General features: G+C 36.1%; 1 protein-coding gene across 20 annotated transcripts in view; it reads left to right on the top strand.

Moving 5' to 3' along the window:
* NRCAM (neuronal cell adhesion molecule) overlaps positions 1–24,333 on the top strand; it is a 314,411-nt gene that overhangs the window by 108,499 nt on the left and 181,579 nt on the right. The window contains exon 1 of one of the 20 annotated variants that reach the window (XM_078154289.1): positions 14,662–14,778. The exons of the other annotated variants lie outside the window; for them this stretch is intronic. The gene's annotated coding sequence lies outside the window, so the exon portion shown is untranslated. Of the gene's footprint in view, positions 1–14,661; positions 14,779–24,333 lie in introns of those variants that run through there. 20 annotated transcript variants of the gene reach the window in all.

A 24,333-nucleotide genomic window follows, 5' to 3' on the forward strand; every position in this document is an offset into this window, starting at 1 on the left:
ACCTCATGTGAGCCATTTAACTTGCCTGGCCCTCGGTATCCTCGGCTATAAAATGAGGGGAGTGGGCTCTGTGTTTCCTCCTCCAGATCTGTAATCCAAGAGGGACAGCGCTCTCCAAAAGCCCAGTGTGGTTATGATCCTATGTGTAAATTTGTTTCTGCTTTCTGAATGGAGGCAAAGCATCGTATAGACATGAAATACATATTTTAAAAATAGAATTGTTTCGAAAGGGAAGAAGATGAGAATTTTTTACATTAGTCACCTGCTGTTATCTCTCTATTGCCTGCACAAAAAAAAAAAAAGGAAAGGAAAATAATGGAATAGGATAACTAAAGCAAACAGTGGGTAATCAATACAGGGATGTTTGATTTTTCATCAGTCAAACATGTACCCCAGTTCTCTATGTTACATTGTAGAAGAAACTACTGGGCTGTCAGTTTGTATCAGCTATAAAAAGTTTCTGTCCTTCAGCTGAGAGAAGAAAAGATCTGAAAGCCTCTAAAAAGGAGCTTCTCAGCCTGCCACCTTGGAGTTAACACTAAGAAATTCCACTCAGATTGGAGATGCCTCTTGTGGGATAAATGGCCCCAAGTATATTGGATCTATGGACAACATTGCTGCATTTAAAAGATGGAGAAATCAAACTAGTTGAAGTTGAATCCTGGGAGCATTTTCAAAATGACTCTCTAAATTGGCAAGCAGCCAGTCCCTGGTCATGATAGTGAACAGGGAACAAAAAAGCTGAAGAGAGATAATTCAGGAGACATTAACTCACGTGGGGTACAGATTTGAAAGGGAAAAATGTGTCATGTTGTGCCTTCAAATGAGTAATTATCTTTATTAATTGAGGGGTAGTGGTGGAAGGAGGAAAACCCCAAGTCTATTTTTTTAAATCAGTGATAATGTCATTTGTTGCTTTATAAGGCTGTGTATATGTTAAGGTTTTCATGACACAGTCAATATGATATTTAATGCACATTGTAGACAAAAGCAAATAGCACATATCAGTGTTAGAACACCGGCCCAAGCTTTAAAGCAGTAAATTTAGGTATGTGGATAGATACCAACTATATACTTTAATATATGATATAAAATATGTAATTTTGATCTTTTATTCATTAATTGGTTAGCAAATGCAAATATTCTCTATGTTTTGTAACCCAGAGTTTTAAACAATGCTATAATATATGATAATGTAGAGATTACCAATTTTGTTCATTTTCTCATTCCCTAGATATTCCACATATCCCTTTTTTTAAAATGACAGCTATATAATACATAATTCATTAATTATTCCATTTCATCCTATTTTGTCATTTCCTCGCTATGTGTATATTTGCTATTTTGTTATGTAGAAGAGATAAAGAAAATAGGGCAAGGTATAATAAATTAATTCACAAACAAATATGTATTAAGTACCTGTTATGTACAAGGTACTATACTATGTGCTGGATATACAAAGATGAAAAAACATGACAAAATGTCACTCCTCTCTTTTCTTTGAAGTTCCTACCTCATCAATAGCTAAATAATGCTCAATCTTTCTCCATATCAGCTTTTTGGTTCAATTTTTGTCTCTGGCTTCACAGCTGCTACCCTAGACTAGGTTCTCATTCCCTCACACCTGGAAAGCACAGCTGCCTACAATTCCTTGCCCTACTCAAACCATCTTCTACAAAGCTCCTGGGATAATCCTTTTTTGGAAGCATTTTCATCTTATCTCCTTTCTCAGGCACTTTCCTTGACTTGCTTTTGGATCAGATGTAAACTACAAAACCTATCATTTAAGGCTTTTATAAACTGACCTTCCCAACTCTATCAATCAGTTTCTCTTGATGTTCACTAACACAATATCTCTGCTCTAAGACCAAATTCCTTACCATACCAATATGTATGGCTTTCACTCCTCCCTTCATGCCTCTGCTAATGCTATTCTTCTCCCTTGACATGCTCTCCCTCCTTGGTGTTCTCAAATGACCATATTTAATCACATAATTTCCCCTTTATACATGTATATTTTACCACTAAGAGTTGGGTAAGAGGATTACATGGTGATATTGCTGTCAGTGGTGAACTTTTGCAAATTGGAACATGTTTGAAAGGATGGAAATAAAAGAATAAAAGGCTGAAGAGAAATGGGTGAGGGATTTGGAAAATAAGAAATGAGAAGGCATTGAGTTGGAAAAGGGTTCATGGAAAAGATGAGATATGTACAAAAAAGTCCCTCTCCAGTTTTCTCATTCTGTTGGATCATTCCTCATCTTTAATTTCTCATTCATTAATTGATCAATCCCAATCAGTGATGATTTTGTTATTCAATGCATCATGAATAAAGGAAAGGCAAGTTGGAGAAAAGCCCTACAGTAAGTTTGGGAAATGGGAAAAGCAGAAAAGAAAGGGAGAAATGATACATTTTAAAGAAAGAATAATAAAATTATCAAATGGAGGTATACACAAATAAAAGGATAAGAAGTAAAAAGCAGGTGTAAAATAAATGAGACGAAAAATCAAATAAAAAATTTATAAAATTGACAGAGGCAGCTAGGTAGCATAGTAGATAAAATTCTGGCTTTGGAGGCAGGAAGACCTGAGAGCTCAAAATCTGCTTTGGACCCTTTCAGACTTACTCTCATACTGTGAGATCCTGCTATCTGCCTCAATTTCCTTATCTGATAATCAGGATAATAATAGCCACTATGTCTCAGGGTTGTTGTGAAGATCAAATGAGATAATGTATGTAAAGTGTTCTTGTAAACTTCATAGGAATCTTAGCCATCATTATTATCATCAAGAATGTGGTAAGAAAAAGGAAACAGAGGAAATTGAGAAGAATAGATGGAACCAAGGAAGATAGGGGAAAATAGTGAATAAGATAAAAAAGCATTAAGAAAAAAACTGGGTGAATGTAATGTAGGTTACATGAAAGAAGGAAAAAAGTATGGAAGTGAGAAAGTTAGCTACAGAATGATAAAGTAAGGAAATAGTCAAATGGAAGTATAGAAGAAAATCAGATAATGAAGAAGAAAACTGAATGAATGAAAAAGAAGAAAATGTATTAAGAGGGGAAGAAAAATAGACGTATTAAATAAGAGAATGGGTTAATGAGTGAAAGGAGGGATTAAAAATTGGAGGAAAAGAGAATTGAAAGATAAAATGTCAAAGGGAGAGCATATTATATATGTACATATATACACACGTTTATGTATGATGTATGTAAATAAAACATTACGTATCCATTTCTATTTGAGCTTGACACCACTGTCTTAGTAGACAGTATTCAAGGGTTTTTGTGGCCAGGTTTCTAGGCTAGGCAGGTCTCAGAACAACACACAGTACCTTGGTGAGTTTGATTTCAAAGCCTTCTTTGGTAGCATTTGTCAGAGCTTGCTTTTTCCTGGCATCTCCTTCTAGAACTATGCACTGTGAGGTATTATGCAGATTTAGGTTCTATGAATAGGATAAAATCCAGGTGATAGGAGGTAATAGGATCACAGAATCACAGATTTAGAGCTACAAGGGGGCTCAGAGGTCATCAGGTCAAAACCCCTCATTTAGCAACTAGGAGATACAGGGAAGAGAGCGATAGACCTGGATTAGGGAAGGCCCAAGTTGAAATTCTACTTCAGACATTTACTATGCAACCCTGGGCAAGTCATTTTTCCTCTGAGCCTCAGTTTTCTTGTCTGTAAAATGGGAATAATAATAACACCTACTTTACAGGATTGTTGTGAGGATGAACTGAGGTAACATGTAAAGCACATATCAGGCCTTAAATTATTATATAAATGCTAAATGATGTTAGTATCATTTTTTTTATATGAGGAAACAGCCCCATAGCTACTGTATGACTTTTCTAAGGTCGTGTAGGTACATTTGACCCCACGTTTACTGACTCTGGATCCTTCACTCAAAGTACATCAAAAGTGTTGCATTCCATACTGTGTCCCAGAGGACTATCAACAAATTTGAAGCACAAGCAGATTGGGAACCATGCCACATGGTTCAGAGATATTTAGCCTGGACAAAAAACATGAGGAAGATAATACCTATATTCAAACATTTGAAGGATTATCATTGTGAGAGGGGACCATAGACAATTTAGAGCTTATTGGTATTTTTAGAGAAAATCTAGTCTAAACCCCTCATGTTACTGGTAAGGATAGTGGGGCCCACATTGCCTAAGGTCAAAGAGCTAGTTAGTTATTTCCCCTAGCACAGGCAGAGAAGCATGTGTCCAGGCATAGGCCACCCTACCTACTACGTACTCATAAATAGCAGACCAAGCTGATAGAAAGAGATGCCGCAGATGTTCTATGGCAGGACAGATGAGAAATGTCAAGAAGCTGTCCCCACCCCTACTGGGACATAAATAGAGAGGGCAGGGTACACAATGAGAGTTTGGCAGCAGGGGGTGGCCCACTGGGGCAGTATGGCAGTCATCATTTCCTTCATAGCTTCCTTCTGAGTAATCATTACAAGCCAGGTCATAAAAAAGCAGGCTAAAGAGAAACTCTTGACTGGTGATTATAATTACAAAACAGGCCCCTCCTGCCCATATAATCCCAGGTAAATTCATTTCTCCATGTGACAGCTAAGAGTTTTTCAGTGGGGCCACAAAACTCTGGTCAGATATGCACTATAATGGTATTAAATTGTTAAAGTTCAAGCACATACCTTCCTTTCATTTTTTAACAAATGGTTAATTACCAACTTGTATAATAGCATCTACCACCAGTGAATAATTACGCTTAATTTTGCATGTTTCATACTGTCTCACTTAACTGTTTTATGACAACATATTTTGTTGATGGGAATTTTACATGTTTATTTAGGCTTATCTGCTGTATCAAAACAAAATTTATTAAAGAATTTTTTTTTTCTGAACCATGGATATTCCTTCTGTCCATAGCAATCTGAGAGTGGCTTTCCTTATTTCTTCTAGGTTAAGAGTTCTTCAGCTTTTTTTTTTATCTCATGGACTCCTTTCGGTGGACTTGTGAAGCTCATGGACCCCTTCTCAAAATAAAGTTTTTAAATGCATAAAATAAATTATATAAGATTACAAAGGATACCAAAGGAAATGCAGTTATCAAAATGTTTTATTTTTTAAAAAAAAGTTCATGGATCCCAGATTAAGAACCCCTGTCCTAAGTGACTCTTGTGTATTAATTTTGGGTCTATGCTGCTGGCCCTGGCCTTAAGAAAGATATATAGAGATAGCTATATCTATATGTGTGTGTATATATGTAATATATATACACACATGCAATACATACGTACACTCACATGTGTGCATGTGTGTATGTTCTGAGGGTGAGGAGGAGAGAATACAGGGCAGAATCATTCTTGTTAAGGGCATGTTGAATAGTGTTTGTCTATGGGCAAAAGGGAGACCTCAGGAACCAATTTGAGCTAGCCACAGTTCCCTTGGGTGGAGAGGAGGATGAAACAGGCTATTGATTGTGCTAATGAATATGTGGTTGATATGTTTTCTGAGGATCTCTCCCTCCCTGATTACCATGTTAGAGGCTTTTACTGGGAAAAAAAAATTCCCTCATAGCCCAAAGTTGAGCACACGGCTCCTCACTCCAAAGCCAATATATCCTTTGTATCATACCACACTACCTCTGATTTGTTTCCTCTTTTCCCAGGTAAGAACTAGGTGACATAGAAATTCTAGTGCCATTTCAATATAAGGAGGAACTTTGAAGACAGTTATCCAATGACAGAAAGGACTGTCTCCATCACTTTAAAAAGTAATGTGGAATCTACATGACCTTCTCTTGGGGGTATTGTATAAGAGATTCTTATTGTGGCTGGGAAGCTGGATTAAATAACATCTATGGTTCTAAGGTGAAATTCCCTTTGTAAACAAATGAATGGAGGAGAAAAAGAAGCTCCAACCCCCATTCATCAGGAAGAGGTAGTTCAAGAATAAAAAAAAAAAGAGAGATAGAACAGAGGAAAGGCAAAATGTGATGATAGTTGTTTAGAAGAAATGCAGGAATGAGAAAAGATGGAAAAGGAAGTCAAGAAATTAAAAAAAATAATCATGACATTGGTGATCTCAAATTCATCCAGTAAAGGAACAATCTTAGAGCAAATGCCTCATCAGAAATACAGTGGAAGCCGTATCTAAGATGATTTTTTTTTATCATTCTCTCATTTGGTGATCTCATCAACTCCCACATGTCCTATTATTATCTCCATGCAGATGATTCCTAGTTCTATATTCCCAGCCCTAGATGTTCTCCTGAGCTCCAGCTCCACTTTTTGAATGTGTTGAATAGGCTATACTGCAAGGTATTTCAAACTCAACATGTTGAAAATAGAATATACTCCCTCCCCAACCTTCCCTCTTCCCAATTTTCCTGTTACTGTACTATTCCTATTACTGTTGAGGGCACCACCATTCCTTAAGTCACTCAGGCTCACAAGCATGGTGTCATCCTCAACTCCTCATGCACAGTGACCCCCCATATACTGTTTGCTGTTAAGGCTCCTTGTTTCTACATTCATGACATTTCTCATATGTATCCTCTTCTCTCTTTAGCAGTTATCACTCTGGAGCAGGTCCTCATTACCTCATGCTTGTACTATTACAGTAGCTTTCTGATTGTCCACCTCAAGTCTCTCCCCGCTCCAAACTCTCAGCTGCTAAAATGAGTTTTTTCCCCTAAATTTTAGGTCTGATCATGTAACTTCCACCCCTATACACATAGCCAGTGAGTTCTAGCGTCTTCCTATTACTAGTAATAGCAAATATAAAATCCTCTGTCATTGAAAACCTTCACAACCTGGCCCCAGTCTACTTTTACAGACTTCTTAAACTTAATTTCCCTCTACACACTCTAAAATCCCACTACATTGGTTAAGTTGATATAGTTCACACTATTTGTCCCAACTCCGTGCCTTTTCATTGGTTTTTTCTGTGCCTAGAAAAAACTGATGAAGCAACTTTCAGTCGTTTAGATTATTCACAGTGAGAGTAAGACCCAGGTGAGCTACCATAGTCAGCTTTGCTGGCACAGGTTACAACCTTCCTTAAACATCCCACAAACAACTATTAACTTTGGGGCAATGCAACCAGCCCTATTTCCCTCTTCCTCCTCCCCCCCCCCCTTGACATTACCACTTTCTCCTGACCATGGTGCTGACCACTTATTTGATGACAATTTTAATAATGATTATAGATGTTCAGTTTAATTATTTTCTAGTTTAGTCTTCTCACTTTTCTATGAAGGCCCCATATCCATTTCCAATTCTGCACTTCACACATATTTTCTTTGTCTAAAATGTCTTTCTTTTTTCCTTACCAGTATCTGTATTTTACTCAACACAGTGTAAGCGATTGACATCTTCATTGATATAAGTAGTATATTACCAGTATAGGTGAAGTCAAGTATCACTGAAGTAGGTGTAAAGGGAGAAAATTATAAGATGGAAAGTATGTGTCCTCTGAAAACAGAAAAGAGAACATTGTATTCCTGTTACAACAGGATGGATTTAGGTTAGAAGTAGTTTCATTATATTTAGTAAACATTGCAGTGGGCTTATAATCAACAAACACTTATTGATCATTTACTATTTGCAAGGCAGTACAATTGATACTTAGGATGAAAGAAATTTGAGAGGATTCTTGCCTTCAAATGGCTTACAATCTAGTTGAGACGATGTATATACCTTAAAAGATTAATAACAATCAAAGGCAGCATCAGTTAAATATAACATAAATGAGATGGACAATAAGTACCACACAGAGCTAATCAAAAAGGAGAAGGTATATGTGAAAGCAGGCATTTAACCTTAGCCTCAGATTCAAAAGCTTTCTCAAATTTAGCAGATAAAAAGCTATCACCACTCAGTTACGGAACAAAAACATTGAGTGGTCTTGACATGCTTTATTATTATAATAACAGTCATAATATATTACATATATACATAATATTGTGTATATATTACATTAACTATTATAATAGTAACCGCTACATTGCAGGGAAGCTAGATTTTCTCCTTAATAATTAGTGCATTTATAGAAGAGTGCTATACATCCATCTTGGCCTAAAATCATCCCACATAATGCTCTTAATTTTTTTTAAGTGTTCAAACTATGTCTCACTTTTTGTTGATGTCATATTTTATCTTCAAATACTTTAATTATTTTTATTATGGCAAGAGACCTAAAAAAACAAGAAATAGCCCAGGCCTCTCTAGATGTATGACATCTTCTGATTACTGAAGGCAGTTCAGCAGAGGAAAGATAGCTGAGGTTTGCTGCCATGAACAAAGGCTTCAGTGAAGAGATGGCAGTTGAGCTGAACCTCTAAGAAAGGACATATGAAAATGGGGGTTGAAGATAGTCTACACTGAGTGGGGCAGGGTGAACACAGTTTCAGAGGTGGAGCTTGTGGCATTTTAGGGGAATGTAGTAGGGCAATTTGGTAGAGGAGAATTTATATGGGGGGAAGTTGTGAGAGATAATACAACAAGAACTGTTCGTAAAAAGCCTTGAATGCTAAGCAAAAGAGTTTGAACTGTATTCTATATGCAATTGAAAAGTGGAGTTTGCTTTGGGTTACACATATTCAAAGCTATATTTTAGGATGATTAATCTGGCAGTAATATGACATCAATTGGAGCAAGGAGAGATGAGAGAGAAGGGAAACTCAATTAAGGAGATTTATTTGAATAGTCTAGCTGTGAGGCAGTGTTGGTCTGAATTAGATGGTAGCAGTGGGAATGGAAAGGGACAAACATTAAGGGAGACATTGAAAAAGAAGAATTGTTTTTAGTGGGAAGTTTCAGATTTCCCCACCAAATATTTGAGAACATTTATGAAAAATGTTTAAAAATAAGATCAGTGTCTTTCCTTTGACATCGTCTGGGTGGCTTCTGCTAATGAATTTTCTGAATCCCTTTATAGTCTACATTTTAAAATACATATTTTAATTTAATAACATTCTGAAACTTTTAGACATCTGAGGTATTTATATATCAAATGCAGATTCTTTCAGAAATGTGGGAAAATACTTGGGAGGGTTTGATGGGGAGGAAGGATGGGGAAGAGGAAAGGAAGAGCGGATGAGTTTACGCATACAAAGAGGGAGAGTGGGGAGGTGGGGAAATAATCTCTTAGACACTCGGACACACTTCAGCTGTGTGTGACTGTTTGTTAGGTCATTGCCATGGCAACTGAAACTACCAGAAGATGGTAATGAGTCTCACATGTTACAACCAGTGATGGAAATGGAAATGATTTGCTTGGGGAATTCTGACTGTATTTTTGTTAAATGGTCTTTATGCTAGTTGAGACCTAGAGAAACATGTAGTTCTCCATCCCCTATAACTGCTTTCTTCTCTTTCCACTTTCCTCTTTTCCAACACTTGTTATAATTTATATCCTACTAATTATTCAGTCAGGTTTACATTGTTCCTCTAGCTATTCTTAGAAACTTCTCTATTAACATTTTCACTTGTGTGAAACCAATTTGTGTTTAGAAGATTTTAAATGCAGTTAGATGTAGGATTTGAATGAAGAACACAGTGTATTTGTCTTGACACATACATTAACACATTGACAATAGAGCTATTTGGAAAGTGCTATAACACTGTGTATAATAAAAAATGGAATTAGTTTGAATACTGTCAATTAAAGAGAACTAACCTATGTACATTTTAGCTATTTCTTAAAGTCCAAGTCATTTACTTTTACTTTTTTTTAATGGGGACTTATATATGAATACTTCTAAGACAGATTATTAATTTTTGTATTTTTGATCATAGAAAAACCAAGTGCAGTTAAACTGTTTCTGTGTTAGATTGTATCAGAAGAAAACTGATTTCTGCTGTTTCCCTGAAACATTTGCTAGATCACAGCAACACTATTTCTTCTCCCTGTCAAAATTACTTCCTCAGTTTGGGTATTTTGCCTATCAGTAAATTAAGAGGAAGCCACAGGATATGAGTCTGCTGCCCTATCAAAGCATCTGCGGGGTTTCTGCGCCTGCTATCCTGTATTTACAGAAATAGATTACTACTGTAGCACTTGCCACCAAATTACATGGTACTTAACTTGTCTCAGCCATGCAGAGCAATAGCTTCGAGAAAGACACACTTTTATGCCTCTGAACTTCTGGCTAAATTATATTATTTCTGGGAAGGAGGGGGAAAAAGCCTTGTGATATATTCAGTTTTTCCATTCAGTTCATGGTTATATTTAGCAAAGCAAATGATTTCACATTCAACCAATAAATTGTCATTCTCTTTTTTCCCCATGAAAAAATTCAAAAGGAAAACATTCATCATCACAACTGTAGAATATCCTGTTAGAGAAACAGCAGAGGTTATAAAACCTGTGCAAATAACAAGGATGAAAATGTCAATACTAGATTTATAATATGGAGGTTAGAAAGTTCTTTGGAAGAATTGTTGGCCTTTTGATATCCACTTGATAACCAGAAAGCTCAAGATGCATTGTATGGTTTTCATAGATTCTAATTTAATAAGGTGAGATGCAAATTAACATTGTAGATAGAACTGGGTTCAAATCCTGCTTCTGATCCTTACTGGTTATGGATAAGTCACCTAATTTCTCAGTACCCCTAGGTTACTCTCCAAGACTATAAATTGCAGAAAAGGTGTCAACCTGTAATGACAGTTTCCTGATCAATACCTCTTTATCCCAATGAAAACACAGGTTTGAATAAACAAAAAGCCCAACAACAATTTGACTTTAAATTACATTTAGAGGAGAAGCATGTGTCTGACGTAGTCTATTTGGTTCTAAACTTGATTTCATCAGCATTGAACAATGGTATCAAATAGAAATGGTTAGCTGCAGGTGTATAGTGATGTAGAAAACAACAAATTAACATTATCTGTGTTGTTGCATTTTTGGTTATTTTGTTATACATTTCCCATCTATGCTTTTTCTTTTCTTTTTTTTTAATTTTTAGGCAACTGGGGTTAAATGACTTGCTCAGGGTCACACAGATAGTAAGTGTCAAGTGTTTGGTCTGAGGCTGGATTTGAACTCAGGTCCTCCTGACTGGGCCTCCAATGACAGGACCGGTGCTCTATCCACGGAGCCACCTAGCTGTGCCCCCTGCCCCCACCATCTACACTGGGAGTTTTCCCGAGCTGCTTGAAGGCCACGGGCTGGGAGTTTGACACTTCTATTGCAGAAAACTCTGGATGGGGAAGCTTTCTTCTCAAATTCGGAATAACATCTCATCTGTAACTTATGATCCTCAAGAACTGTGTTTCTTAAACCACACTAAATACACTGGTATACAAAATTTCTGTTGCATACTACATAAAGTTGCGAATGAAATCAGATTATATACTAAATGTGAATGGTTTCTTTGAAAAGTTCTAATTTAAATTTTTTTAAGAAAGTGAGTATTTTGGTGGAAACAGCTAGGAAAGAGTACATAGAATGCTAGACCTGGAATCAGGAAGACAAATTCAAATATGGCCTCAGACACTTACTAGCTTTGTGGTCCTGGACAAGTCACTTAACCTGTGTGTCTCAGTTTCCCCAAGTGTAAAATATAGGTAATAATAATACCTACTTTCCAGAGTTGTTGTGAGAATCAAATGAGATAATATTTGTAAAATGGTTTGCAAAGTGTCCACCCACAGTAGATGCTTAATATATGCTTTATCTTCCCTTTCTTATAATTATGTAGCCCTCAATATGACACTATTAGTGAGAAGATATTTTCGAACAACTTAATAAAGATTCATAAAGCATTGCCATTTAGGTAATATTCTGATGGCTTAAAGAGTATATCCAATTAACATTTTCATGGATGTTGAGCTTCCCTTGTTGTCCTGCCTACTTTTGCTGTCAGGATTGAAACTTTTTTTTAATGAAAGTATATTTTGAGGTAAAAAGAACTAGTTCAAAGAGACTCCTTCCTGAATGGCAGTTGCAATAAATGTGTTTTATTATGACAGCTTCCATCCTTGTGGTCAAGTGACAGATTTTACCTCTGGTTTTGAGGTGCCTGTTAAACACGGTGCCTCCATTTAAGAAAAATGTTTTGAGTAGCCCACTGAGTAGCTACTGTTGGAAAAGTAACAGGTCACAGTGGGAGATAGAGCAGGAATTGGGCCCCCAGAAGCACTTAGTGTTTAATGGGTCTTCAGCTGTTGTGAAGCAGTGTGCTGAAATAATTCTGATTAGGCTTGGTCAATCAAGCTGCAGAATCACAATTGTCTTTCTTCCATTCAGGTTTTAATGTTCACAGGAAAATCCCAGTTCGAAATACACATTTAAGTCATCCTTGCACTTTTCTCTTTAAAATAGAAATTCCTTTCAGAATGGCCTGTGAACCATTCTTACACCTGTGGGAAAAGTACATTTACCAGAGATTGTTACATCAATACATTTAGGGGAAGAAATAGTTAAATTTGACACTGCTATGGGAGTATGTGTTGGAACTTTCAGATTTCATTCTAGAGGAAATGACTGTAAAGGATAAGACAGTGGTTGAGCTCACACATGGAAATACATAAGTGATACCAAATACAGATCATGTTTTCAGGCATGATTCATGGCATACTATATATATAATGTGTAGTTATGTTACATGTGTACCATAGAGTAATACAACAAGTATGAGGGGCTAGTTACACTACATGTATAATGGCGCACTCAGTATGAGCTCTAGACTTGGCGTCAGGAAGACCCAAGTTCAAATCTCATTTCAGACAAATTATTGGCTGTGTGACCCCAGGCAAGTCATTTAACCTCTATCAGCTTCATTTTATTGATCTATAAAATGAAAGTGATAATTGCACCAACCTCAGAGAGTTGTGAGGATAAAATTAGTGCAGTGCTTTGCACATATTAAAGCTAGCTATTATAATGGGATATTACATGTAGAGTGGGATAGGGTAGGTATGCCACATGTAGAATAGGATAGGACAACTGTGTTCTAATCAGACACATATGTCTGATTATTTAGTTTTTTCTCCACTGAGAAAGTACCTGAATATACAGTAGAATGTGTGCTTTTTAATGGTGAAAGAATTTGAAAGCTTCTCTTCACTTTTACCCATTCTTGTTATTTGATCAGTTAAAGAGATATGCCTTTTTAAAAAATGGAGTAAAAAAGCAAACCAGGAGATAAAACATTTTTAATTTTAGGACTATTATTAGAATAATTCTAAGTAAGTTAAATGGATTAATGAAACAAACAGATGTGCAGTGCAGGAGCGTGGTTTAAAATGCCCTGATATCTCTACTTGGTTGAGTTTCAGAGGTCATGTGGATGTGGTCATTGCTGATCTCCCTGACAATATGCTTTGAAGGAGATTATGTTACATGTTGGTTGTGCTTTTGTGAAGAAAGGCATTATTCTGAGCAGGTCTTAAGAAGAGCTGAAAAGAGCTTCAAAGAAGTATATCCATCTATTGTTCATAGCAGTCACTGTAATAAATGGAGAACAGATTTTGGGGTTTGTTCTTATGAAATGGATAAACTGAGGTTAGAAATCATGGTAAATTAATACTTTGGAAACTCAAACTGTCCAGTGAATGCCATAAAATACTGCCTCTCTTAGTTTTATTTTTTCAGGGAACTAGGGAGCTTGAAAAAAGAACCAGCCTTGTGTACCTAATGCTGCCTCTAGGTACATAATTGTGTAAGCATTTCAAGGATTCAGAGGAAGTGACATGCCTAGAAATCTAACATGGTACAAAGTACATTTTAGAGATATTTACCATTTTTCCTCCTGGTAGAGCTGATCTGATTTTAGGAACTTAATACTATGTTCAGTAAAGTGCTTTGTCAATTGTAGCTATAAATGTAAGCTATTTTTACTAAATTATTCCATAGAAAACATGAAAAAAAACCAGTGACTACATTTTTGAGGGCTGTTGCAACACTGAATATTATACATAGAATCTCCAATTTATCACAGATAATATTTAATTAAAGTCTGAAACCTTTTGCTGCCATCAGAGTAAAGGACATAAAGGCATTAGTGTAGTGGGGGGAAAAAAAAGCCAAGAGGAAAAAAGAGAATCAAGGAATGTGTACTTAGCATGGAGTCAAAGGCATAAGTAGGATAGCCCCAATTTTGGTCATTCTGCTAAAAATCCACTTTGGAATTTCAGATGAAAAGGAGACTTGATAAGGTTGCCCAGTGTTCATGAATGAAAACTGAGGAGTGACTGTAACTCTGTAGATAACATATTGTGTGGCTCCACCTGAAATACATTGATGTGCTGAAAGAAATGAGTGGTTCTCAAACAGCTATTTTGCCCAATTAAGAAAAGAGAGTAGTGAAAGCAGAAATAAATGGACTTTTTATTTAACTCCTTCTCACACTAAAAGTGTGAGGTAAAGGAAAATGAGAAACTCAAACTACATTATTTTTTTTAAAAGAAAGAGAAAATGTCAATTACTTTCTTAAAGCAATACTGGTTCCAAGCCCTAACGCATTTTGCTATTTTATTAAACAGTTTTAAGCAACTAAACAGATTTTTGCCTTAATCTAAATGGATACAGAGAAATGTTTAACCCCTATTGTATTGCCACAAAGCCTAGCCGATCACACTGGGAAGCTTGGGAGGTCTGAACGGAATTTGATTGGCTGTTGAGAATAGTGTCCTTTTAACATGTTCCTGCACACACACCAGCCACAGCAGGATTCAATCGCCGATGCTTTAGTCTGCAGAAATGCACTGTGATGGGAGTTCCATTTAAGTTTTCCACTTGTTCCTGGAAGGAAAAGGCAAGGAGCAATGTGTAACTGCATTTGTAAGGTAATATCCATGCTTATTCACTGTGGCGAGGGGGTGATGTTTTTGATGTTTCACTTTGCTGATTGCTATTGATGTCGTTGCCTTCATATCAGATGCCACTTAATGATTTATTTTAATGATTTGTTTAAAGTTGAGGCCCAAACGAGAATTGCATTCACCGCTCTAAAGGCTTGTCTGAAATTCAATGTTCCCTGTTCATTGATTTAGTTGACTTAAAGAGCTCTTCTGGTTGCTGGGGCTATGGTGGATGTTAAGTACACAAAGTGAGGCTTAGATTTGCTGTTTAGGCAGATTTTGTTCAAGTATTTTGAGTTGCTGATTATAAAAAGCCAATATTCGTGTTTACTATAGTTGTACATCATTTTCAAAGTGTAATTTTCAGTACTCATTAATTCTGAGTGAATATTTTTCCTTTTTTAGTCACTGGCACATTTTTCATGTTACCTTAAAATGAAATTCTAGCCAAGAATGAATTCTCCCTTCTCTGCTGCAAACATTCCTATTGTTGGAAAGAAGTTGTAATACAATCCTCTGTATGTGCAGGGTATAGTGTAAACTGTCACTGATGCTCCTCTTTGATTAAACAGGTAGGATCTTGTTGGCACTTTCCCTTGACATCTCTCTGCTCATTTGACATGAAGTACTGAGCTTTTTAATGGGCCTTCTTTATTGACTCTGTCACAGGCATCAATATTCCAGGGATAGTAATACCCTTAGGATGCCTGTATGAGAAAAATGGAATTGGGTCTACATTTTTAAATGTATCATTTGGGTTTGTCAACTCTTCCTTAAGAAATACCCTTAAATATTTCCCCTAATAATGGTATTTATAATTTTCATATACCAACGCTTCAGAATTTCCCAAGGCAAAATTCAAAACAATTGACCTCTCTGTGATTAGGTTGCTGCAACATATCTATTTATTTAGCCCAAAGTTTTACATCCTTAAAATGACCCCAAAATTTATGATTTTTTTTCTAGTTTGGAAAGTTCTACAATGGGGCAAAGGTCATCAGGGATACTGTGTGATTTATCCAAGCACAATTCCTTCCCCCACTCTTCTTTTCTGATTGTCTGCACTATCATGAAATGGAGTGAGAACCATATGTTTGGTATTTGTTTAAATGATTAAACCATTTTGGACTTAGCCCTCTAGAAGGAATGCGCTGGCAATACACAGCTTTAGGCCAGTAGCTTCAAAGTCAAATACAAGAACTTTCTGGGTAGAGGGAAGAATAGGAAAGAGGGTGAGAGACCAGGGGGAGTGAAGATACCAAGCCTAGTGCCTTGGAGACCATGGAGCAGTTGTGACTGCTCTCCCTCTCTTCAAATTACCTTGTATTTACTTACAAGAATACCTGTTGTGTTCTTCAAAAGAATGTAAACAAACTTCTGGAGAACAGCAGCTCTATTGGTTTTGTCTCCTTCATATATTTAGGACTTCATATGGTGCCTCATATGTAGTAGGTACTTCATAAATGTTTGTTGAACCAAATTAAATTGAAAGAAAACTAGACTTTGTATCAGCGAACCTTAGTTCCAATCAAGGCTCCTACATTTAATAGCTGAGAGACCATAGGCAATTCATTTAACCTTACTTAGTTTCATGTTGTTCACCTATTTCACCAATTTGTGGCAGAGAAAATACTTTGAAAACCTTAAAGCTGTCTCTAAATGTGAGTCTTATTGCACAAAGAATAGCTAGGTTCCCATTAGTGTGAATAACAAATTGCCAGTACTTAACAAAATGTTTGTTGAAAGAATGGAATTGTTGAATATTGAATCTGGAAAGTACTGAGGAATTAGAGGTGGGCATGATTCATGTTGCTAATGCTTTCTCTCCTTGACCTATGCCTTCTAAAGCTCTTTTATAGTGGTAGCTTTAAAACAACATCCCCACTCCCCATCATATTCAACTCCTTACATCTTAATCTATCCTGAGGATTTATACTGTCAAAAGTGGGCATTCCCAGTTGCCACAGGCCACCTTTGGACACAAGTAGGCATCTATAACTATTCTTGCCCTTAGGAACTTTCAGTTTCTTGCATGAGACTAATCCATCAGATCAGCTAATGGGTCAACTTGAAAGATTCTCTTCATAATACAGAATAGACTGGGTCCAATGTTTGCCAAAAGCACATTAAGGGTAATTGGATTCTGCAATTAAATATCACTGCTACACCAATATGCATCATTTTTTTCCTTTTTATCTTTTGAAAGCCTGAACATGATTGGAGAAAAAGCAATTAATGCATGCACATTCACTAAATATATTCTTTTTTAAAGGAAGACTCTCATTTCTCAGCCTTCAAGTTTAATTCCTTTCACTTATGCACCATTTCCTTAAGCACACCTATTGAATTTTATTGTATTTGCACTTAGCTCTTAACTTTCTTCTTGAAGCTACACAGGGTCATTGTCTGAAATATCTTGCTTTGCAGTTGAAATGCAATTTTTCAAACCTCAATTGAGGTACTATCTTCCATGTCATTAGTGTAAGTAAGGCTGTAAGAATATACTCTTATCTAGTGATTTCCTTCTGAAGTGTAATAAAGTGCACTGATTGTTAGAAAGCCCTCTTTAGGCATAGCTCTCTGAAGCATTAGCATTTCACTGAAGTAGTTATTGCCTCAACTCTTGGCTATAGGGAATATTTGGACACTCTCAAACTAGAACAGAGATACGAAGTATCTATCTTTTGCAAAGGCTTCAATATATATATATATATGTATCTATAGATATATGTATGTATGTATCTATTTATCTAATTTCTTTTCACTAAGAATAAATTGATCATTTGGGCACATACGTATTTCAAGATTGGTGGAGTAGGTGGCCTCAGAATCAGGAAGACCAGGGGTTAAGTCCTGCTTCTATTACTTACTGGCTGTTGTGGACTGGTCAGGCTAGTACCCTGGTAGCATAGGTTTGATTGGAACAAAATTATGTGCTTGTAGGCATTCAATAGTTAACAGAAGGAAATCTAAGTAGCCATTAGCAGGAGGATAATCATCAAGGGTAGGCATTGAGTGCACCTTGAGCATCCTCAATCAGTATTGATTAATCTGAGTGAAGCTTCTTGGCTTGAGTTGCCCATTTCGATCCATCAGCCAGGTCTCAGAGAGCAATTGGAGTTTCTGGTGGCTATTCAGTACTTAGACAACCAAGAAGTGGTTTCCCCTGAGCCAATCAAGTGTCATGGATGATTTCAATAGCTTTTATAAAGAATCTTGGTTAACTTGCAAGGGAGACAGGTTAGGATATTACCCCCATCACACTAGTTGTGTGACCCACAATAAATTACGTAACCTCTCATTGTCTCAGACAACTCTCTAAGACTATAAATTACAGAGCAACTGACCATCTGCATTGGTAGAGGGAGTTTCCTTAGCAATAGCTCTCTATACCAATGAAATCACGGGTCTACCACTCCCAATTAATTTTGGTTATACCAGATTAATTGTAAAATTACATTCTAATACATTCCCATTACCATTGTAGCAACCTCTTTCCTACTGAAAAACCATCCATAGTTTAATCATAATTTAGTTAGTTATATATTCTTCAATAATTCAATGGTTCTATGTCCTCTTCATTGTGGGCACTCCCTTCAACGACACAGATCAGAACACACCCATGCCTTAGGATTATAAAATTATAGATATAGAGCTGAAAGAGACCCTCAACATTCTAGGCCTCAGAGAAATGAAGTGACTTTCACACTTGGATTAAATCACAGAAACAAGGTTTTTCCACTATATCAAATTGCCTTCTCATCTTTTGGAATTCTTAGCCCTGTAGTTCTATAAAATCTCCATTGAGGATCTACCCACATGATGGAGATTTTTCTTTTAAAATTAAAATAACATTTTTAATATTTCATATGTATATTTGTTGAAGGACAAACTGTATAGCTGTTGTAACCTCTTAGGAAGCTCATTTATGGCCTGTTGAATTTCTTTTTTTAAAATAGGTCTATTTAGATATTCTATTTCTTCTGCCAATCTAGGCAATTTATATTTTTGCAATTATTCTTCCATTTCACTTAAATTGTTAAACTTATTGGCATATAATTTGACAAAATAAACTCCTTATGATTGCTTTAATTTCATCTTCATTAGTGATATACTCACCCTTTTCATTTGTGATACTAATGAATTAGTTTTCTCTCTTTTTAAGTCAAATTAACCAATTGTTTATTTTATTTTTTTTCCATAAAACTCCTGTTCATTCAATGTGTTTTTTACTCTAAATTTTATTAACCTCACCTTTAATTTTTAGGATTTCTAATTTAGTGTTTAATTGGGGATTTTAAATTTGTTCTTTTTCTAGTTTTTCAATTGCATAGCCAATTCATTAGTCTGCTCTTTCTCTATTTTACTGATGTAAGCATTTAGAGACATAAATTTTCCTTTACTCACTGCTTTCTATATCCCATAGAGCTGTTGTACCTCACCCTTTTCTGGTTACACATGCCCTTGCTGATGTCTTCTATGTCAACTTCCCATACATCTTTTCATTGCCTTTAGGTCATTTGAAATTGCTATTCTTCTGAAATTGAACTGTTCTATGATTGATTGAATTATGACATAATTGGAAGAATATTGGTGTTAAATAAATTCATAAGATTTTAGAACCATAGATAGAGTTCTAGAAGGGACCTAAAAGGTCATGGGCTTGTGTGGCATCATTAAAATACTGCAGTTTTCTAAAAGCAGTCCATCCCTATTTGTTCCTATTTCATTCTGAGGCCCTCCTGTTGTCCAGCTGTAGCTTGCTGTCTCTCTGTGGCATCTGTCCAAGATGAATGTCTCTCTGTTTGATAACTTCCTTAATATTGGTACTCAGCGTATTATCTCCACAGCGGCTTCTGTCAAAAACATTAAATAATCTTAATGAATTCATAGGAGACACCATAGCAACCTTTAAGGTTGCTTTTTGCTTAGAAGGTGCTAAGGTTTTTGTACTTAACAAACAATAGACTTTGTTCTACCTCTGTTAATCTTCATTAAATTCTAATTAATAGTGGATGCTAAAATAAACCAAAGAACGTGAAGAATGCCTTTCTCATTTTTTTTTGTGAGTGCCTAAGTATTGACATTATCTGGCACAGTGTAACAAAATTTATATCAGAAAAAATGAAATAAAGTTGGTAGTTATCTAGCAAATTTGAAACCTCTTTGTAGGTAGCCAAATTGCACAATTGATGGGAATTTTTTCCCCCAGAGAGACCTCAACTTAATCCAACATTACCAGCAAATCGCTACCTCTTTATTTCACATTCTCTACCTTGGCGCTGGTTATTCTGGGGAAAAGGCTTTGTGCAACTTTGACTATTATAGAAATGAGTCATTAATTAGAAGGTGGTTTAACATTAATTTTTTAAAAACTAAAGAAGCTATCTGGAATTAATTCCCAGTGGAGAAAATGGTGTGGTTTTTCTTTGAGGGGGGAAAAAGTGTGTTAGTAATAGCTGGCCAAGCAACCTTGCCACAGAAGTAAGGGGATCTTAATACATAGTGCCCAAGTCATCACTTAGATCCTGTGTGGCACCTTTCCCAGGTCTGGAACTCTTGAGAGCTATAACTTATTAATCAGGCAAGATAGGGAATTGAAGCAGAGAGAACTCATCTTTTCAAAACTAGAATTCCAAATGATGTTTCTCAATAGGAAAAGTTTTTAATGAAAATTAAAGATAATTAATGGGGAGACATGATTCCAGGGTTTTTGGACTGTCCTAATCCACTGACTCTTACAGTAGCATACTTTATAGTCAAGGCTACAGTGGTTAGGTCTTCCAAGCCCAAAAAGTAGAGGTGCATGCAAATAATTAGTATTACATGGCTTCATCTTATCTTTTTCCATTTATATGAGATAAAATTGCCTGGTATGAAAGAAAATCTGGTGACATTGTAAATGACCTCGAAATGGCTTTCACAAAAAAAAGAAAGAAAAAACCTATGATATCTGAAAGGTTTTTTTTTTAAACTAGAACTTATATCTCAATGGATTTGTGATCTTAACAATGTCAATACCCCCTCTAGCAATTCAGATTGTAAAGAATTCATACATTCTTATTGTATTCAATTCTTGGCCATGTCTTCCCATAAATCTACTGTGGGAAGCCCATCTATCATTTCTTGGGGCATTACTCTAATCTCTTGCCTTGCAGAGATACCAGGGCACCATATATGTTATAGGTTAGTTTCCTTTCATTCTCACTACGTGACTGACGTGTCCTTTTCTGGTCATAATCCCCTTGCTAAATCCTGTATGCATATTTATTGGTAACAAAATGAACCTGCTCATACTTTCCATATGATTCTCCATTGCCCTTTGGGTAATTTGTAGATTTCATTCTTTGGACACTGTGTGTTATATTTGGACCCTGCATAATATATACAAGTATATATTTTCACACTCACCCAACATCACTGGAAAAAATATTGACATTAAAAAGATAGACCTTTGTTTCTTTACTGGAAATGATATTTAAAACAAACTGGCAAATATCTTCCATTTGACGTACAGGATTATAGCTTAATCTGTAAAATGTAGATAATAATACTGCTAGTAATTATCTCAGAGTATTGTTGTGAGGATCAAATGGACTAACATATGTAAAGTGTTTTGTGAAGCTTAATAGTGCTACATAAATGTCAGTTTTTATTATCACTAGAATTTTTGTGTTGGAAGACAATGTGGTATAAGGAACAGAGTACTAGACTTGAAGTAAGGTAAAACAGGGTTCAAATTATGCCTCTGCCACTTACTAGTTATGTGACCCTGGGCAAATCTCTTATGCTCTCTGAACTTCAGTCTCCTCATCTGTAAAATGGGGGTACTAGCAAATCTGTCACAAAGTTGTTATAAATTAGACTAGATATGGATTCTTCTCCGAGCTCATCTAGTTCATTGATACCCATCTTAAATTGTGGTACCCAGAACTGTGCATAGTACTCAAAATGTGGTCTGATAAGTACAAATGAAATACAACAAATGTGTTATCTCCCTTTTTCTGGACAGTAGTCTTCTCTTAGTGCTACCTAAGTTTTTGTTAGCTTAGTACCTGCTATGTCACACTGTTGACTCTTTTTGTAAAAAAATTAACATTTTATTTTCCCCCAACTACATGTAAAAACAATTTTTAATATTTGTTGTCTTTTTTAAGTTTTGAGTTCCAAATTCTATCCCTCCCTCCCCTTCCCCCTCTTTGAAACAGTAAGCAATCTGTATGCATATACAATTACGTAAAACATTTCCATATTAGTAATTTTGTAGAAGAAAACTGAAAGAGAGAGACAGAGGGGAGAGGGGGAGAGAGAGAAAGAGAGAGAGAGAGAGAGAGAGAGAGAGAGAGAGAGAGAGAGAGAGAGAGAGAGAGAGAGAGAGAGAGAGGGAGAGATAAGGAAGGAAGGAAAATAGTATGCTTTGTTCTGAATTCAGATGCCATCAGTTTTTTTTCTCTTGAGGTAGATACCATTTTTTATCATGAGTCCGTTGGAATTGTCTTGGATCATTGTATTGCTGAGAAGAGCTAAATCATTCACAGTTGATCATCATACTATTTTGTTCTCCTGGTTCTGCTCATTTCAATCTGCATCAATCCATTTCAGTCTTTCCAGGTTTTTCTGAAATCATCCCGCATGTCATTTCTTATGGCACAAGAATATTCCATTATGATTATATACCACAACATGTTCACCCATTCCGCAATTGATGAACATCCCTTCAATTTCCAATTCTTAGCCACTATAAAAAGAGCTGCTATAAATATTTTTATACAAATAGATGATTTTCTCTTTTTTGTTTTTGAAACTTTTGGGCTATAGACCTAATAGTGTTATTGCTGGATCAAAGAGAATGCACAGTTTTATAGCCCTTTGGGCATATATTCCAAATTGCTCTCCAGAATGGTTGGATCAGTTCACAACTCCACCAACCACTGTTGACTCTTAATTGAGTTTGCAATCTACAAAAGTCCTAAAACACAAATTATTGTCTGGCTATATTTCCTTCATCCTGTACTTGTGCAGCTGATTTTTTAAAATTTCATGTATAGAACTTTTTGTTCATCCCAATTAAATTTGGATTTCTTCAATTTTGCCCATCTTCCTTGATGTTTGAACTCCTTTTTAGTCCTAATTCTGTCATCCCATAAACTGGAAATTCTGTTCACCTATGAACCTGTCAGGTTCATAGCAATTAAAAAATTTGATAATAGTAAAATTTACATATTGATCCACATCACTGAATAAAAAATTTAAACAGAGAAGAATTAAGAACAGACCCTTGTACCTGTCTACTGTAGTCCTCCCCTCTTGTTAACATGAATTTATCCATTAACCATCACTATTTTGGCCCAGACATTTAACCAGTCCTAAATTTACCTATCTTCTGCCTTCAGCAATATTTCTTCATCTATCCACAAGGATATTGGACAACTGTGGCAAATACCTTGCTGAAATTCAAATGTATTATTTCTGGAGTTATTAATTTAGTAGTCAACAAAGATAATGAGGTTAATCTACTATGATTTATTATAAAAGAGCCCATGCTGTTTCTTAGGCAGCTAGACGGCACAGTGGATAGAGTGCTCAGCCTGGAGTTGGGAAGACCTGAGTTCAAATCCAGCTTCAGATACTTGCTAACTGTGTGACCCTGGGCAAGTCACTTAAAATCTGTCTCAGTTCCCTCAACTGTAAAATGGGGATAACAATGGCACCTACCTCCCATAGGTGTTGTGAGGATCAAATGACAGAATATTTGTAAAGCACTTAGCCCAGTGGCCTGCACATAGCAGGTACTATTAAATGCTTGTTCCTTCGCTTGTCTTTCCTTTCATAATGTTGCTTCCAGTTCTAAGTATTTACAAAACATTCATTTAATAATCTCTTCTAGATTTTTAGCAGAACTGACTTCATGCTCCCCATTACATAGTCTGAACAATCCATTTTCTCCCCCTTTTTGAAAACTGGAACAATCCTTACTATTCCTCAGTTCTGTGTCACCACTTCTTTAGTCTTTCCCAAAGATAATGTATGATGCTGTAACAATGCCATTTACAAGTTCTCTAAACATCCTGGGGTGTAGGGTGGTGCAAGGGAGGCAGCTTTGGCTTCAGAATCAGAAGACAAGGATTTGAACCTGACTCTTATTGTGTGATCTTGGTAGGTTACTTAACTTCCTTGGTGGTTAGTTTTCTCAAGTACAAAAGGAAGGGAGATGGACTTTATTATTTTAAAAGTCCTTTCCAACTATAAGTCCTGAGATCCTGGTTTGGCTGGACCTGGTGACTTGATTCATTGACAGCAGCTAAGTGATCTCTTACTACAGCTTTACTTATCTTGCATTTAAATTTACTATTAACTGCTTTTGTTTTCTCCTCCCCAGATCATTTCCTTTGGTAGACAAAATAGAAAAAAAAATGGAAATTAAGTAGTGGTACCTTTTTTTCTCTCATCTGTTTTCATTATCTCAAATTTCCCAATTTGTGAAAAAGGTATTATTTTGATTACTTGAGGGATCCATGATTTCATCAGTGGGTGCTACCA

This window comes from Phascolarctos cinereus, unplaced genomic scaffold, assembly GCF_003287225.1.
Source record: "Phascolarctos cinereus isolate Bilbo 61053 unplaced genomic scaffold, phaCin_HiC Scaffold_1;HRSCAF=81, whole genome shotgun sequence".
Taxonomy (NCBI): domain Eukaryota; kingdom Metazoa; phylum Chordata; class Mammalia; order Diprotodontia; family Phascolarctidae; genus Phascolarctos; species Phascolarctos cinereus.